A 17,344-nucleotide genomic window follows, 5' to 3' on the forward strand; every position below is an offset into this window, starting at 1 on the left:
GATGAACTGTTGTACATCATCACAAAGGGGAGGATCTCAGCTTTCCAATGACACCTAGATTGAAATTGTAGTCCACTCAGAGGCCGAGATATTCGATGGAACAATGGGGGTGTTGCGTGAGCTGAAAATTATACTGAATGTCTATGGACGAGCACATCTGTGAGGGCTAAAATGCGTTAGAGCGCCACCTACATTTTAGATCGGCATTTTGTGACCGAAGGTGATAGAGGAAATATTATTTCTTCTATAACTTGCTGCCATCTAGTGGAATGAAATAAGACTATTTGGAGAGAGATGGAGTGAACAGAACCAGAATTACATGCTTGCAAATAAGAAAAATAAAAAGTTTTTCGCATTTCCCCCATGCTGGCGTAGCACTGTTTGGTCGGAGAAAGGTTTACATACGTGTCTTGAACAGCCAGATGCATTTATGCTAGACCGAGTAAACCTCTGCAGGTTTTTCTATCTGTCTCGAATCCGTCTTGAAGGGTGTTTAAACCAAGTCTTTTTTGAATGATCGCATTTCCGCCAGCATGGGGAATTTTCTACCTGTTAGCGAGCTGAACGTTGCATCAGTGGACCCTGCCCTGACAATCGCGGTGGCCAAGAACGCCGCCAAGACAGTTCAGCTCTTCTGCGTGAAGTCAGAACAGTTGGTAAGACACACAGAAATAATGAGCTGGGCTGAACCCGAGACTCTGTCGGCTCTCATGGCCCTCAACCCCGCCGCGGAGGTGACACACACACACACACACACACACAAACGACCAGCGACTGAGCTCATTATGAGAGCAGGGGAAGGGCAGGGCTTGTCTAAATGAACGCAAGAGAATCAGAGCGCCTGCTGAGAGCCGTGACCTGGACAAGAGGCAAGGATGAACCAAACCTAGCTAGTTAAAGTCGCTAGTTGATTTGGACTCAAAATAGCGGCTCAACCGATCAGGCGAAGGTGAGGATAAGGAGTGAGGTCACATCAGAATGCAGCGGTTGGTCGGTAGATGCTCTGTGACATTATAAGTGGCGTTTGCTACAAACCGCTTACCCCAAGAATTAAACTTCGGCAATGAACTCAAATCGTCTGGCATGTTGAGGATAGGTGTGCTTTTAATTTTCGAAGTATTCAGACTTTTTCTTGATAAATGTCCCTAAGGTGTTCAGAGTGTTTTTACCCCTATTGAACTTTCAAAGAGATGGTTTTGCTCAATGTACAGAAGTTAAATGCATAATTAGTGCTGATTTTTTTCTGCTCTGCTGTTTAAGTTAAATGTCCCAGCTTGTTCATCCAGGGCGATCTTCGTTCTCTCTGAGCTGGAGGTATGATTGATTAAGGCTGGCCAGTGAGTGTGTGTGATTGCATTAGACCGGTGTCTGTCCTAGACTCACTGCTACACTCACTCTACCTGTCTTGTGTCAGCAGGCGGATGAAAAATGAGAGTCTGGTTCTCATACAGATGTGTGTGAGGGCCAATCCAAACCCTGTGAACTGCATTAACAGTCAAACTCAAAGGCAAACCTTGAACTTTCTTGAACGTCCTGACTTGACATGACTGTATTAAAGTAGCATAATGCATAAAACTCTTAGTCAGAAATTTGATGAGGTCCTCACAACAGCAAAAGTCTCTTAAAGCCCTGTTATACGTCCGGAGAAGTTATTCTGCATTCGTCTTTCAGGGGTAAAAACACGTTCTAGGTGGGATGCGTTTAGAGGAGCATTTAAATATGAGGACGCTACATGTAAAACCTTAAAAATGTGTTATCCTTAATGCCTCATTCTATGCATATAACTCACATGAGGTCAGTAAAAGTGTTGTTTTCACCAATCTATGATGATTTCAAGTAATATATATGCTGTAGAAAATTTGTAATTTGTCTTGTTTACATTTTTAATTGATGACGCTAGTGCTAACACGCTATATGCGCCGGTTACAATTCATGATGACACCAATACTACTGCAAAGATGGGTGTAAAAATGACTTTTAATGTTCAGAATACAGACAAAAGAATGATGATTGAGGCACATCTTAATTTGGGCAGATGTGTGAATGGGTACTCGAGTATTTCAGTAGATTTGATTACTTTTAGACTCATTAAAAATCACATGACATGGTCTTGAAAAATGTCTCTATGTGAACGATTGTACCGATGTAGGTACGTACATTTGCACCAGCTCGCTAATACCTCTGAATACTGACTGAACGATGTAAACAAATTAGTAGGCGGAGCTTGAGGGCACACCTACCGATGATGTGGACCAATAGCAATAAGAAGGTGTTTAGCAGCCGGTTAGAAGTTTTCCTAAAAGTTCACCCAGGTGAGATGTTACGAACCACCGAAATGAATGCAAAAACCCCTTATTTATGGCCAGATTTTGTTCTAAATGACGCCGATTTCGTATAAAGTATATCTAAGCCTTATAGTCTTATATATCTTTGTTCAAGGGGTAGTTCAATCAAAAATCAATCATTTGCTCACCCTTCTCATGTCGTTCCAAACCTGTTTGTAAAACACCAAAGGAGAAGTTTAGCAGAATATCTGAGCTGCATTCTTCCAGACAATTGCAATTGATGGGGACAAAAAAGCAAACTAAAACATCATAAATGTAATTTACATGACTCAAACACTATGGGGTAATTACACTTGGTCACTTCATGTTTTTTAACAGATAGGAGAGATATCCCATCATTCAAAAAAGACTTGGTTTAAACACTCTTCAAGACGGATTCAAGACAGATAGAAAAACCTGAAAAGGTTTACTCGGTCTAGCATAAATGCATCTGGCTGTTCAAGACATGCATGTAAACAGTGCTACGCCAGCATGGGGGAAACGTAACAACTATTAGAGAGTAATTGCATAGGGTTTGTGTTGTGCAATAAATAATAACAAATCAAGAAAAGGATGTACGTTGTAGGAGAAACCGAACATTTTTAATAAGCACAGCTATCATGCATGGACATATGTAACCTAACCTAAACGAGGGACAAAATGCACAGCACACACACGCACACGCACACGCACACAGACACACGCACACATACATGCACACTGTGCAAAGTCACTTGTAATAAAATCACAACTTTTAAATTCACTGCCCTGCATTTTTTGCATAATCACAGAAGTGAACTCTGTTTTATTTGCATATAGAGCGGGAATTGAAGATCTGATTTATATCCGTTTGGAGAGGATACATTCATGTAGCCAAGAGTTTATTCAATCAGTTAGCATTAGATCAGTAAATACAGATGACCAAGTGCAAATACCTCCTACATGGTACTTAAAAGATACAAGGGAAAGTAAATGATGACAGCGTTTTCATTTTGGGGTGAACTATTCCTATAACCCAGATTTTAGCTTCTTTTAATTTAAAGGAGGGACGAGTTGAAATTACTGTAACTCACTGTAATTTCAACCCCAAAAAAACAGTCAAATTTAAAAGAGAGGGAAAGGCCAATGCAGAGCGGCACCGAGAGAGAGAGAGAGAGAGAATAAAAAACAACACTTACTCGCCAGTTCTCCGATACGCCGTTGCTTGGTCCTCGGCCACTCCTCCACCCTGTAATGGACGACAGACATGCTTCCCGGGTGGATCGGAGGCAGTCCTCCAGCCCTTGGCGGATGGAACGGCCCGCCTCTCGGGGAACAGGAGAGTCTCCATGGCAGCAGTTCTTCCGCTCCAGGCAGTCGGCCGGGAGCCCCTCCCCGCTCGTGGTCGTCACGACCCCACAGCGTTCAGCGGCTGGTAGGGGTCTCCTCCCGCCCCTGGCAGTGGTCGGCTAGGAGCTCCTTCTCCCCTCGTGGCCGGCGGCCATTCATCTGCTCTCAGGCTCCTCCGTCCCCCGGCAGATGGCCACGGCCACTCAGTTGGGGTGGATGGTAGTGGAGAGGACTCTACTACGGTGCATCCCTCCTTCTTCCCATTTTTCGGTACCAGTGTAACGGGATTAATGGAAAGGAGGAGGCGAGAACCGGATTGACAATATAAATAATGTTTAATAATAAACTGAGACACAAACACACACACACACACACAGGTGTCGGACAGCTGTCCGTAAATCTCTCTCTCTCTGTCGCACTGCCGTCTCCGTTCGCTCTTATCCCTCTCAAGGGCTTAATTAGCCTGATTAGGGGCCGGGTGTGTAGCATCTCAACCCAGCCCGGCCCTCTGCCCTGCCACACACACACACACACATATATATACATATATATATATATATATATATATATATATATATATATATATATATATATATCAAAGGCAATGCTTAATTTAACCATCAGGTGTGAGGGAGCAGCCCACCTCGCTAGCGTTACTTCACCTCGCTTGGCATCTCCACACCTGCCACATGAAAAGTTAATTAAGCGTTGCCTTGCCATTTTTAGACTGTTGCCATAGTACCTCTTATGCCACTATCCTAGGTGGCTTTTCCTCGCAGACAGTGTGTGATTCTCCTTCAATTTGATTTCCCCAACCCCCCCCCCCCTCCCCCCTCCACCACCTACTGTAAGAGGTGTGATCTCTTGATGATTGTGTTTCTTTTTTACAATTTAGTGTTTTGATTTTGGGTTCTGTTTTAAGCTGTCTGTAGCAGCAGTGATATTGATAATATATATTTTGTAGTACATTGATTGTACCAACTTTGGTGGCTGTGGCTCAGGTGGTAGAGCGGATCGGCCACTAATCGCAGGGTTGGCGGTTCGATTCCCGGCCCACATGACTCCGAAGTGTCCTTGGGAAGACACTGAACCCCAAGTTGCTCCCAATGGCAGGCTAGCGCCTTGCATGGCAGCTCTGCCATCATTGGTGTGTGTGTGTGAATGAGTCACAGTGTAAGGCACTTTGAATACCGCTAAGTTTAAAAAGGCGCTATATAAGTGCAGACCATTTACCATTTACTTACTCCACCATTTAGTCAGAGAGCAGTGCATTCACCCCAAAATCCAACGAAAAAATGAATGATTGGCTGTTCTGAGGACCATTAAAGACCCTGTTACATCACTTGACAAGGGCATGCTATGTTCAAAATAGCATGCTACTTTTAAAGTATCATGACATAAAGACAGTGTTGATGTACGGCTTCTCCTTTCCATAGTCTTGCATCTGTGGATGCTGCGGCGAGTGGTGTTGACTAAGAAAGGTTTACTAAAGTAATCCCAAGCCCATGTTTATGATATCAGTTACAGATGAATGATGTTTTTTAAGACAGTGACGTCTGAGGGATCAGAGGTCACATGCATTCAGAAATGTTTTTTGTCTTGCCCTTTTCGCACCAAGATTTGACTAGATTCCTTGAATCTTTTAACTCTATTGTGCACTATGGAGGGTGACATGCCCAAAATCCTTCCAATTTGTGTTTGGGTAACATTGTTTATCATTGATTATTTGCTGAAACATCTGTTGGTCATTATCCAAGATTTACTGCTTGCTAAAGTTGGAGGGAGAGGAACAATCTCATTCTAAAGAGCATTTGATTGGATAAAAATCTGTTTAGTGCAACATGAGTCATCATCAATATTTTTGGTCTGCTTTCTCAGCAGAGAAAGAATGTGCATTTTAAATCTGGTAAAAGTGAGTTTTGTCAGTACATATGTCTTTAAAGCTTTTAGACATGGACCTAAAAGCCACAAAAATTTTTTTGCATTGTGCCATATATTAAGCACAATTTCTTAAATTCTGTAAATTCTTATTTGCATCTTACCATGATGCATTCAGACATTTTTATAAGTTTTTTTTTTTTTTTGCTGTATTACAGCTACAAATAATTCAATTATTTTTTCATTTAAATTACCAAAGGCAGTTCAGCCAATAATAATAATAATAATAATAATAATAATAATAATAATACAGCAATTAAATTATTTTAATTGTATTAATTTATTTTTATTTTATTAATTTAAATTACCAAAGGGAGTACAGCCAATAATAATAATAAAGCAATTAAATTATTTTAATTGTATTAATTTATTTTTATTTTATTAATTTAAATTTCCAAAGGGAGTACAGCCAATAATAATAATAATAATAATAATAATACAGCAATTAAATTATTTTAATTGTATTAATTTATTTTATTTTATTAATTTAAAATACCAAAGGGAGTACAGCCAACAATAATAATAATAATAATAATAATAATAATAATAATACAGCAATTAAATTATTTTAATTGTATTAATTTATTTTATTTTATTAATTTAAAATACCAAAGGGAGTACAGCCAACAATAATAATAATAATAATAATAATAATAATAATACAGCAATCAAATTATTTTAATTGTATTAATTTATTTTATTAATTTAAATGACCAAAGGCAGTTCAAGTTTTTTAATATATATATATTCATTTAAATTATGAAAGGCAGTACATAACATAAAACGTAAAAGTACAGTAAAAAATAATACTGTAAATTTTTTTTTTTTTTTTAGTATTTTAATTTAAATGACCAAAAGGGAGTACAAGAAGTACAAAAATACTGTAATTCAATATTTTTTATTAAAATGACCACTAAGGCAGTACAACACATGTTCTGTATTACAGTAAAAACAATACTGTAATTCAATGGCTTTTAAAATGTAAATGAACTTTAAGGCAGTACAACAAAAATACTATAATACATATTATACAATTTAAAATGTATAACAAGCATTTAAAAAAATAATAATTTAATAATAGTGTATTGGGATGTGCTTAATTGTAATGAAAATAATGTTACAATGCAAAAGAAAAAAATCATAATGTCCAAAAATTGGACTTTATATAATTTTTCATCTTTTGATTTTGGGATGAAATATGACCCGGACATACCTGGTCCAATTTAATTTCCTCAGCTGTGCCACTTCTTTACAATTCCGAGTTTAGTATTATTTGTTCTTTGAGTCGTTTGGGCTGTTTTGTGGACAGTGTTGCAGCATCAGAGCTGCATGAATACGTGTTTGTTTGCGGCTGTCAGCTCATGACCGAGACAACTCTCTGCTTGTTAGTTCCTGTGGTTTTGCACTGAGCTAGACAAATCCACCTTGTTTCTCCTCTCCCCGTCGCTCCCACAATACCAGCTGCCTCTGCTGTCCGAGCTCCATGGCGACAGTCATGTCCCAGCACGCTGACCGCTGTGCCACCACTGAGCCCAGCGCCTCTGTCCTCAAACGAACGCCAGGAGATCAGAGGAAATTAGAGGCAGCCTGCGGTCGCCGCGCATTTGATGTTTACTCTGCATTTATTTACTCCAGTTTTTAGTCTCGACTCTTAAAGAGATAATAAATCTCAGTCTCGTAAATCATTTACCCACCTTCATGTTGTTCCAAACCGGTTTAGATCAACATCAGGATGAGTACACGATTACAAAGTTTTCATATTTTGCCGAACGATTCTTTTAATCTTGTTAATCTCTCCTTTTTTCTCCCTTTGTCTCAGCTGTGTATGCAGGGTGATGCCAGTCAGGTGATCGGGCCTCTCACGGAGGGCCAGAGGAGGAATATTGCGGTGGTGAACTCTCTTTACCGTTTGCAACAGGCCGTCGCTAAAGTAAGGACGCCACCTCTCATACAAGACATTATAGTTCTAAAAACTGGCTATGTAGCACCGGTTGATGTAGTTCCCGAACTCCCCCATTAAAAAAACATGTCAGCCAACAGTGTCGGTGTGATTAATACGGTAATAAAAAGAGATTAGTCTGTGATTAAATATTTATACTGAACGGGATCAAAGTTTTACTGGTGAAAAGTGGAGCCGCTTGTTTCAGTACGATTATTTTATAGGGCCTTTACGGTGATCTTAAAGAGAAATTACCATCCAATGTTCTGATGGTGTTTAAATATGCTGACTTGTGTGTTTTTTCAGGTAATATCTGGGATGGGCAACATCCCTCCGGCCGCAGAACAAGCGCTCACTGCATCTTTAGAGGTAAAACGCCGTTCAACAACAATAAATGCACTTAAATTAGGGGTTGAAAATCGTTTATCATGGTATGGGTAATTTTATGTCTGTGGAGCAGCACTGTATATGTCATGAAATGGCTGAAAATGTAACAAAAAAATAGGTCACATTTTAATATCCATGTGGTAAAACAGTAAAACTAACATTATTAAATGGATGTTACTAACACGAAATTCTGATTGTATGAGCCACATTTAAAGATGTTGTAAAATAGCTTATAAACGCACACCAGCGACCACATGTCAGTTCATTTGTTATATATATTAATGCTTGTTTGTTGGTTTTATGGTGCGTTCACATACAACGCACAGCGAGCGTTTCGCACGGCGTGATTACATACAAAGTCAATGCAAAGATGCGAATAGACTCGGATTCACCAGGCGGCACGAATGAAGCGAATGGTGCGACTCGAACGTATTCGTGCGAGTTTACATGTTTCGACTCGAGCGAAATATCCGCATTGTCGCGAAAGCCTATCAGCATTGAGATTGTCCGGATGTCACTGACGTACTGATGTAGTACCAGAAGAAATCTGGAAAAATAGATGAATGGTCAAACATGTACAGAGATGAAAAAAGACATCGCTTGGAGGAACGTGAGCGAGGAAGTTGGACTACCTGGTAAGTTCTGAAAATATGCGCGTCTACTTGATTCCAGCTATTGGTTGAACTTTACCATGAACCAAGTCGTAGAAGCCCCGCCTCCTGTCCTTTTCCGGAAGAGAAGGGGGAATACTCGCGGATTCGCGTTACTCGCGCGAACGCGAGTTTAAACAAAAGTTTATAATCCAGCGGTCAAACTCACGCGAGCGATGCAAGGCGAACATTTTCTTTGCGTTGTGTGACGCAAACCTGAACAAAATGTGCCTTTTCATAAAAAATTTTTAAATATTGACATTTAATAAATCAATCAATCAAACTTCACACACAGTTTTGTAAAGAGATTTTCTCTGATTTATGATTTTTGTCACAACAAAATTTCTGCCTAGATGTTGGTTGCACCACATATTGTGCCACCATATATACAAATATACATCCAACGAGCGCATTTCGCCCTGCAGCCAGCATTGTTTTGGATGTTCGGTGAGTTGCATCAAGAAATATACGTCATAAAATATGTCCAATCAGGTCGTGACTTTTCCCTGATTCCTTTGGTTTTGTATCATTAGTTTTGGTGTTAAAAATGCCAGTGTGAACATCAAGCGAACCAGGACTAAATAAATAATTTTAATTTTTGGTCTTGACCAAGTGTGCCGCACAAGCCCTCAAAAGTGAAGCCAAAACGTCTCGATCGCCCCCCGGTGACTGGTCCTAGTATAGATCATAAACCCCGCCTCCCCATGTTATTCAACGGGACGTGAGACCAACTAAACAATTAAATTACGCTTCACATATCTTTTTTCCAAAGATAGTTTCTGTCATTTACTGTCGTTTCTATCACGTTGATGTCATTTCAAGTGTTTGTTTTTAGTTCGTTATTTGATGCTATAAAAACGGTGCTGTGACATCATGATTGACAGCTGTGATTGACAGTTTCTCTGAGCGAAGTAGTCACTGAAGCACCAACTGACTTTTTTCGGTATCTTCAGAGGACTGAGGAGATTGGAGCTTTAAATTTAATATCTAAATTTCTATCATTATTTCACACCGTCAAAAGTCAAAAGTGCAGGGGCGTGTGCTTGCGATTGATTCGGCGAGAGTGAGGGCGGGGCCTTGATTTCGCAGCTTTATTTCCTGCTCACTACTGCGCAGGTCTGGTCCAGAAATCGCAACTGCGCAGACTCAAGTCCCAAGATGTCAGCGCCATATCGGGACACTGGCGGCTTCAGTTCTCACCAATGGAAAAGAGAGAAGGGGCGTCGTCCATCTTTTTTACAGTCTATGGTCTTGACCAAGAGAACCGAACTACAAGTGTGAACACACCCTAAATCCCTAAATAAATCAATAAATTCCTAAATAAAGTTTAGCACTGTTCTTGAGTGATAGCCATTACCTTGAAATTGAAAAGACACAAAACTCATGCTTGATTTGTAAAATCAACCACAAAAAGTGCTAAAATTAAATGCAAGCTGCATTAATTGGTTTATTTAGTGATTTAAGGATTGAATCGTTTTTCTATGATTTCATTATGTATTTGTTTTAACATTTAAGGATTTAATTTGGAGTAATTTGGCCCTCCATAAATATCAGGTTGCAGCAGGTAATGTCCTTCACATTCAAAACATTTATCAGTGTTGCCTGATGCAACACAAGGTTTTTGGTTTTTGTTTGTGATGGAGAGTTTAACAGGGGCGCACAAGGGACATTGAACAGACTGAGGGGCAGAATTTTGATATAGATGCTGCTGACACACACACGCACACACACACTGAGTCTGGAGGTGGTTTTGGAAAGTAATTGGGTAAACATTGAGCTGCTCTGAATTCAGCGCTCTCTCGCTGGAGTTAAATTGGCTATCAGATGAGTAAACCGGTCATTCTGTTCCCCTTCTTCGCTTTTAACAAAAACCTGCCAGCTGTATAGAGCAAAGCGCGCACACACACACTTTAACCCTTGATCTTTGAGTGTAAGCACAACAGTCCAATGTGAAAACATACTGCCACACTTTAATGGCCAGCGTCCTCCAGGAAGTGTGTCGGTTCACTCCTCTGCCATGGGATACTTCATCTCACTGGCCTGGTCCAAAATGGCTCACTTGATGAGGACAAACTGTCTTGTGGCCTTCGCTCATGCATTACCTCAGGAGCGCCCTCAATGCACCAATTGGCGAAGGCAATGCAAAATTCATCTTGACCAATCTGCATAAGTAGAGGGCGAATGCATGCACACAAATATGCTAATAACTACCAAAATCATCTGGTTGTTCTCTGCTTTTCATGTCAATGCGTGAACTAGCATTCGCACTACTGCTACCCAGTTGCCGCACTGGGCAAGGAATGTTGGTAAACGTTGAGTCTGCCAAGGACGCCAATGTTACTTTGTTCTGAAGGAGTTTAGAGCAAGAGATGAGTGCTGGAGATTCATCTTTATCTCCTGCTCGCAGGGAGTTTCGCAGATGACCTGCGATGATCGCTCCCAGAGACCTATTGTGTTTGCATTGATGTCGCGCAGATATGGAGAGCTTGATAAGAGGCTAGGACGCGGAGGGGGAGGGCCGAGCAGACTGCTCCGCTCCCGTGACACGCGCGATGGTCAGACTGATGTCCCATCAGCAAATGTCAGCCAATCACATGGAAAGAGAGTCCATGAGAGATGATGATGATACGAGTCAATGCCCTTCAAGAAAGCATGAACTCCATCATACGAACTTACAAAAGCGTCTGACTGACTAAAATCGAATTGGATGAGCCACGTTCAAAGATGTTCTAAAATAAGCCACTCAAGACCATGTGCTACTGTAAGGCATGGCGTCTTTTATGGCTTATTTCTTTAATCAGTGAGCGTGTTTACATGCACAATTTTAAACCAATTATGCTTAGTAAGCCGACATTGTGTAAGGTCATGTGAAGGCCTTAAACGTTGTTCCTTTGGCATAAACCTGTGCCCTGTGCTTCTCGCCTGGTGTGCAACCGCTTTAACGGAGTACATCTAACAGTGTTACGTATTCAGAATAACCAAGGGTGTAGATTTGGCTTAAACATTGGGGGGGTTGCAGCACGAAGCATTTACATGTTTCCATTGATCATGGTATAAATAATTGGAGGTTCATATCATATGAATTAATTCACTAAGAAATCTAAAATTGACAATTAAAAATGAGTAAACGAATCAAAAGCACTCAAAAATGGGCCTGGGTAGCTCAGCGAGTATTGGCGCTGACTATCACCCCTGGAGTCGCAAGTTTGAATCCAGGGCGTGCTGAGTGACTCCAGTCAGGTCTCCTAAGCAACCAAATTGGCCTGGTTGCTAGGGAGGGTAGAGTCGCATGGGGTAACCTCCTCGTGGTGGTGATTAGTGGTTCTCGCTCTCAATGGGGCGTGTGGTGAGTTGTGTGTGGATCGTGGAGAGTAGCATGAGTCTCCACATGCTGTGAGTCTCCGCGGTGTCGTGCACATCGAGTCACGTGATAAGATGCGCGGATTGACGGTCGCAGAAGCGGAGGCAACTGAGATTCGTCCTCCGACACCCGGATTGATGCGAGTAACAGCACCACGATTAGGACCTACTAAGTAGTGGGAATTGGGCATTAAAAATTGGGAGAAAAGGGGATAACATTTTTCAGATAATCAGATAATCCATAGATTTCAAGTCTCATGTAAACACAGGTTTCTTGCGTTGTCAGTTTTTTTTAAATAAGATGATTTTTGGTAGTTATCAGCATATTGGTTGGTGTGCATGTCAACAAGCTCAGTGTTGGTTTTATCCATCCTTTGTTTATCTTTTATTGTGTTTGTCTCTTACAGTCAGTTCTGGCTCTGATGAGAAGTGCCGTTCAGCCCCTGCTCAATTCGGTCACTGACTCTGTTGAAGCTATACTCATTACCATGCACCAGGAGGATTAGTCTGGGTAAGCAAACAACATACACACACTATGGTGTGTCTGTGGAAATGTAATACTAGTCTACAGCTTAATGCATTCTGTGCAATATACACATTACAGTATGCAATGATAAACAACAATAATAGAATGGCACATTTGTCACATGACCTCAACATGTTTAATTGGAAATAAATCTCCCCCAAATGTGTATAAAAATGCTTTCCCTTTAGTCCTATCATAGATCAAGTCAAAAAGGTCATTGAAATGGAAGGTTAAGTGGTGCGCATTGGATTGGGGGAGACAAATTCCACACAATGTGGACATATGTATTTTTATATGCTATCTTCACTCATAAGTAGATCATCTGACTAACTCATGATACGGTCACTTGTGTGTCCGCTGGTGCTGCGTCTATTTTCTGACGGTCACATATAAGCAGCGTGCATGCATGCCAAAGTTTGTGTGTTCTCCCCTCATGGGCTTTTTCACAAGCATTAACGTGACGTTTACTTTCGTACCATGTGAGCACTATTTATTATTGTTACTTTCCAGTTATGTCTTTCTTGTCTCACCTTATTTCAACATTCAATGCATTCAGAAATAATTAGTTTTGTCTAGTTGTTTTATGCTATTGCAGACAACTTTGATTGAAATGAAAGTTTTGCCGGAGCAAAAAATAGTAGCTACACAAACAGTAGCTTATAAATAAACCGTTGTTATCGTGCACCTGTACGATGGGATATTTTGAGTCTTGGGTACCACGACACTTGAGTGGCATACCGTGCAACACTAGCGCAATTTGTTTAGTTCAGTTTTCAGAGAAATGGCCCACAGATCTCAGAGTCATCAGTAAAAATGTTATTCTTGTCAATTGCATGTTTGGTGTTAAATGCATTAATTTCCATTAAACTACAAAACTTGTTATAAACAAACTTCTAAACTGTACTGCTGAAAAACTAATGTATTTCTGATGTTATGAGCTAATATTGCGATTATATCATACTGACAACAGGAAGTGTGTGTGTGTGTGTGTTTGACTGCTATAAAGGACACATTTCCCAGTCCTCTGTCCTTCATTCAAGTCTTGTTTTCTCTCATTTTGTTCTGCGTCTTTCAGTGGTCTGGGTTGTCTGGTGAATAGAACAGGAAGGGCTGTGCCAGAGTTTGATAACATTTAACCCTTGTGTGTCAATAAAAAAAAAAAAGGTTACTCAGAGGTCCTTCGAGGACAAAAAACTGCCATAATAATATTATAGATTAATATTACTTTCCACTTTCATTGTGTTAATTTTCTTAACCAACATCAGTCCTGATCAAACCAAATATGCATTCATTTTCAGGATTTAACCCTTTAAATGCCAGTCAGTTTACATAATGCCACTGTTGTATCACACACAGACACACTCTGACATCCATACCAACACATCCACACAATTTTAGCTGCATCATTTATTCTATTGTCCTGCAGTGCTCTATAATACAGCAATCAGAAAATAGGGAAAAAGCTTGTATTTGCTCCATAGGTGAAATATGAGAAAAATGGCGCCATCTGGTGGAAAATACAAAAATTGCAATTTTGAAGTCAGGGCTCCGGAATGAAAAGCATAAAATCATAGAATACATGATTTTAATCTTTAATGGCACTGGGATCAAATATTGCCGTTTTAATGGGTTTCAATGGGGACATTTTTGTCCTGAAGGTCCCGAGTGTGACTATTTTGTGTGCACAGTGTATTATAGCTGTATTATAGGAACTGAGGTTGAAATATCAAAATTTATGCTGTGGCATTGACACAGCCAAAATGGTGACAGCCAGGTCTCCTAAGCAACCAAATTGGCCCGGTTGCTAGGGAGGGTAGAGTCATATGGGGTAACCTCCTCGTGGTGGTGATTAGTGGTTCTCACTCTCAATGGGGCGTGTGGTGAGTTGTGTGTGGATCGTGGAGAGTAGCATGAGCTTCCACGTGCTGCGAGTCTCAGTGGTGTCATGCACAATGAGTCACGTGATAAGATGCGCGGATTGACAGTCTTAGAAGCGGAGGCAACTGAGATTCGTCCTCCGCCACCTGGATTGAGGTGAGTAACCGCGCCACCACGAGGACCTACTAAGTAGTGGGAATTGGGCATTCCAAATTGTCCATCTTTCCCAGCTTCCTCAGGACACAGCGGTACTGTTGGACCCCAACATCTAATGGGTTAAACATATGACATGCTGGGAGAACTCGGAGAGGTTGTGGGTGGGAAATGAAAAAGACAAATGTCCCGAAGGTCGCACAAAAGGTTAAACTGTCACCCCTGTGATTCAGCATTGTCCACATCTCTCGTCCCTGCAGGACCGCTGGTGTCCTCAGGCTCCGAGTCAGGCTTGGTGGGCTTGCTTTATTTATGTCCCCTCTGAAGGGCACTCCTGAGGGAAGACAGCTGAGGAATAAACAAACTATTGAGTCGTCCTAGTCTGGAAACACTCTGGTGTTCATCATGTCAACAGCAGCTGCTCAGATGAAGACTTGGGGGAATTTTTTACTCCTTTGGAGAGGAGTTAAAAGTGTGAATCTCAAGAGACATGTCTGGGTCACATTTTGCCCAAAATCACAAGAAAATAAATAAGAAATTATATTTTCCATTAAGAAAATAAAGCCTCTTCCTTAAAATGATTGTCCAAACAAAGTTTGTGTCCTAATATTTTTAGTGGTGGTGGTTTAAATGGGAGATGCAAATTATCTGAAATTATTTGAACAATTGCAACTTTTGCAAGTGATTTTTCGTGATTATAACTTGCTGTGATTAACAGTGAATAACAGTCAGCACAATAAAACCCTCTGCAAGAAGTTTTGTCTCTTTAATGTTTTAGGTTTAGTCTTTTTATATACTTCAAAATGATCTCTGTCAATTGTTAAATTACCTGCTGTAAGCAGGCCCGCCAATAAGGGGGGAGAATTGGACCTTTTGGCTTGAGGGGGGCCTGGACAGTAGCCGTTTTAACCTGTTAAAGCTCTGCAAAAACCGCTTGAGTGATATTTTGTTCTGGGTACACACAGAACTATGCGTTTACGTTAGAAGCCGCCGGGTTTGGGTCAGTTTTTCATGGACGACTCTGGGTTCGGAAAAAACATACAGGCCTTCCGAACTTGTTTCGCCCACGCACTCTCACTCCCAGATACGTGCGAACGGATGAGTTGGGGGCCGTTCACACAGAGCGTGTTTTTGCGTGAGTCTGCTCAGTTTTTTCATTCTTTTCCTTTGTAAACGCGTTGGACGAACGTCCTTAACTGCTGCGCCGCGTCTCGCTGTTTCTTCAGTGTCTCATGCAGGACCGGCACATTTTTAGACAACGTGTCACGTTAAAAATGACTTCAGGTCTCAGAAACACATATCGAGACACCTGCGTTCCGTTTCATTTGTTGTGCTGCGTCGAGATTGTTTTTAGCGTGTCACAAAGATTTAACCTTCTGAACCAGTTCAGGTTGCAAAGAGGTGATTGTTGCAATGTTTATCATTATTCCAGATTCTTCTGCACCAGTTTCAGCGCTTGATAAACGGCAATGTTGTTATTCCTTCTGTGTACTGAGAATCGCCGTGCCTTGTATGTTTACTGTTACAATACTGTTACAAATGTTACCTATGACGATTACAAAAAATACAGGCTTTTGCAACATGGTGAACAATACACTGCAGCATCAGAAGATAAGCTCCAGGTGAAAGTGAAAGTAGTTCTGTGTTTGTCCACAGAAAGGGTATTCCATATTGAGCAGGAGACGTGGATATAAACACAGAGACAGCGTACAACCATGAAAGGCATCAGAGTAGCACAAGTTGATGGGATAACCCAAACTGCACCCCACGCCCCGTCAGACTATGGAGTGGAAGGGGGCCTGCTGAACCCATTTTGTACCGGCCCAAGAATTCCTAATTGCAGCCCTGGCTTTAAGTAATATTCCCGTATTTGTGAAGTGTTGTGGAGGGATTAAATAATTTTTTGGATTCTGTCTGACACTGCTTAAAGAAATAGTTGAGTTTTGAATGCGCTGCGAGGATCGCCCTGAAGCATTCCAGTTACACTGAAGCGTGTCATTTGGGTTGTGTCGCTCTGTATTGGAGCCTATTATTTCTTACTTTAATAGTGTGACAGGGCGGAGGGCGGGGCCGCGTCGTGATTCTACACACACGGTCCCTTATCAGGCTAATCAAGCCTCCGAGAGGGATAAAGGCTGACTGCAGATGGCGGTGTCAGTGAGAGAGCGTTTACGAGCAGCTGTCCGTCATATGTGTGTGTTTGTGTAAGTTTTTCATTACACTGTTATTTATATTGTCAAGCCGGTTCTCACCTCCTCCTTTCCCTTATATCCTTTTACACTGGTGCCGAAACCCGGGAAGGAGGAGGGATACGCCGTAGTGGAGTTCTCGCCGCTACCATCCACCCCATCGGAGCAGCCGCGAGGAGCCTGGCCGCCTGGAAGCGGAGGAACGGCCACCGACCACGAGGGGAGAAGTGGCTCCTAGTCGACCGCCTGGAGCGGTCAGGGCCACTGCCAGGGGTGGGGTAGACCCCTACCAGCCGCTAAACGTGGCGGGGTCAAGAGAGGACCGCTGACCACGAGCGGGGAGGGGCTACCAGCTGAACGCCTGGAGCGAGAGAATCACTGCCATGGGCGGGGGAGACCCCTTCTTTCCCAGAGAACGCGTCGGGGTGTTCCATCCACCAGGGGCCAGAGGACTGCCTCCGATCCGCCCCGGGAGTCGTGGTTGTCATCCGTTAGAGGACTAATATCTTTTATGTCACAAGGAACAATGAAAAGACACATCTGCGCTGCTTTTACACTTTAGTTTGGAATGCCACGAACACAAGCGGAGTGATATAAACAGTATTGCATCCGAGTGCTGCTATTCTGAGATATCAGCACTCTTGCAACGCATCTCGTCCAATCAGATTCGA

At 41.6% G+C, this 17,344-nt stretch overlaps 1 pseudogene; it reads left to right on the forward strand.

Annotated features, from left to right (window-relative positions):
- Positions 1-17,344, forward strand: part of LOC127637518 (conserved oligomeric Golgi complex subunit 5-like) — a 99,687-nt pseudogene that overhangs the window by 75,387 nt on the left and 6,956 nt on the right.

Source organism: Xyrauchen texanus, chromosome 45, assembly GCF_025860055.1.
Source record: "Xyrauchen texanus isolate HMW12.3.18 chromosome 45, RBS_HiC_50CHRs, whole genome shotgun sequence".
Taxonomy (NCBI): Eukaryota; Metazoa; Chordata; class Actinopteri; order Cypriniformes; family Catostomidae; genus Xyrauchen; species Xyrauchen texanus.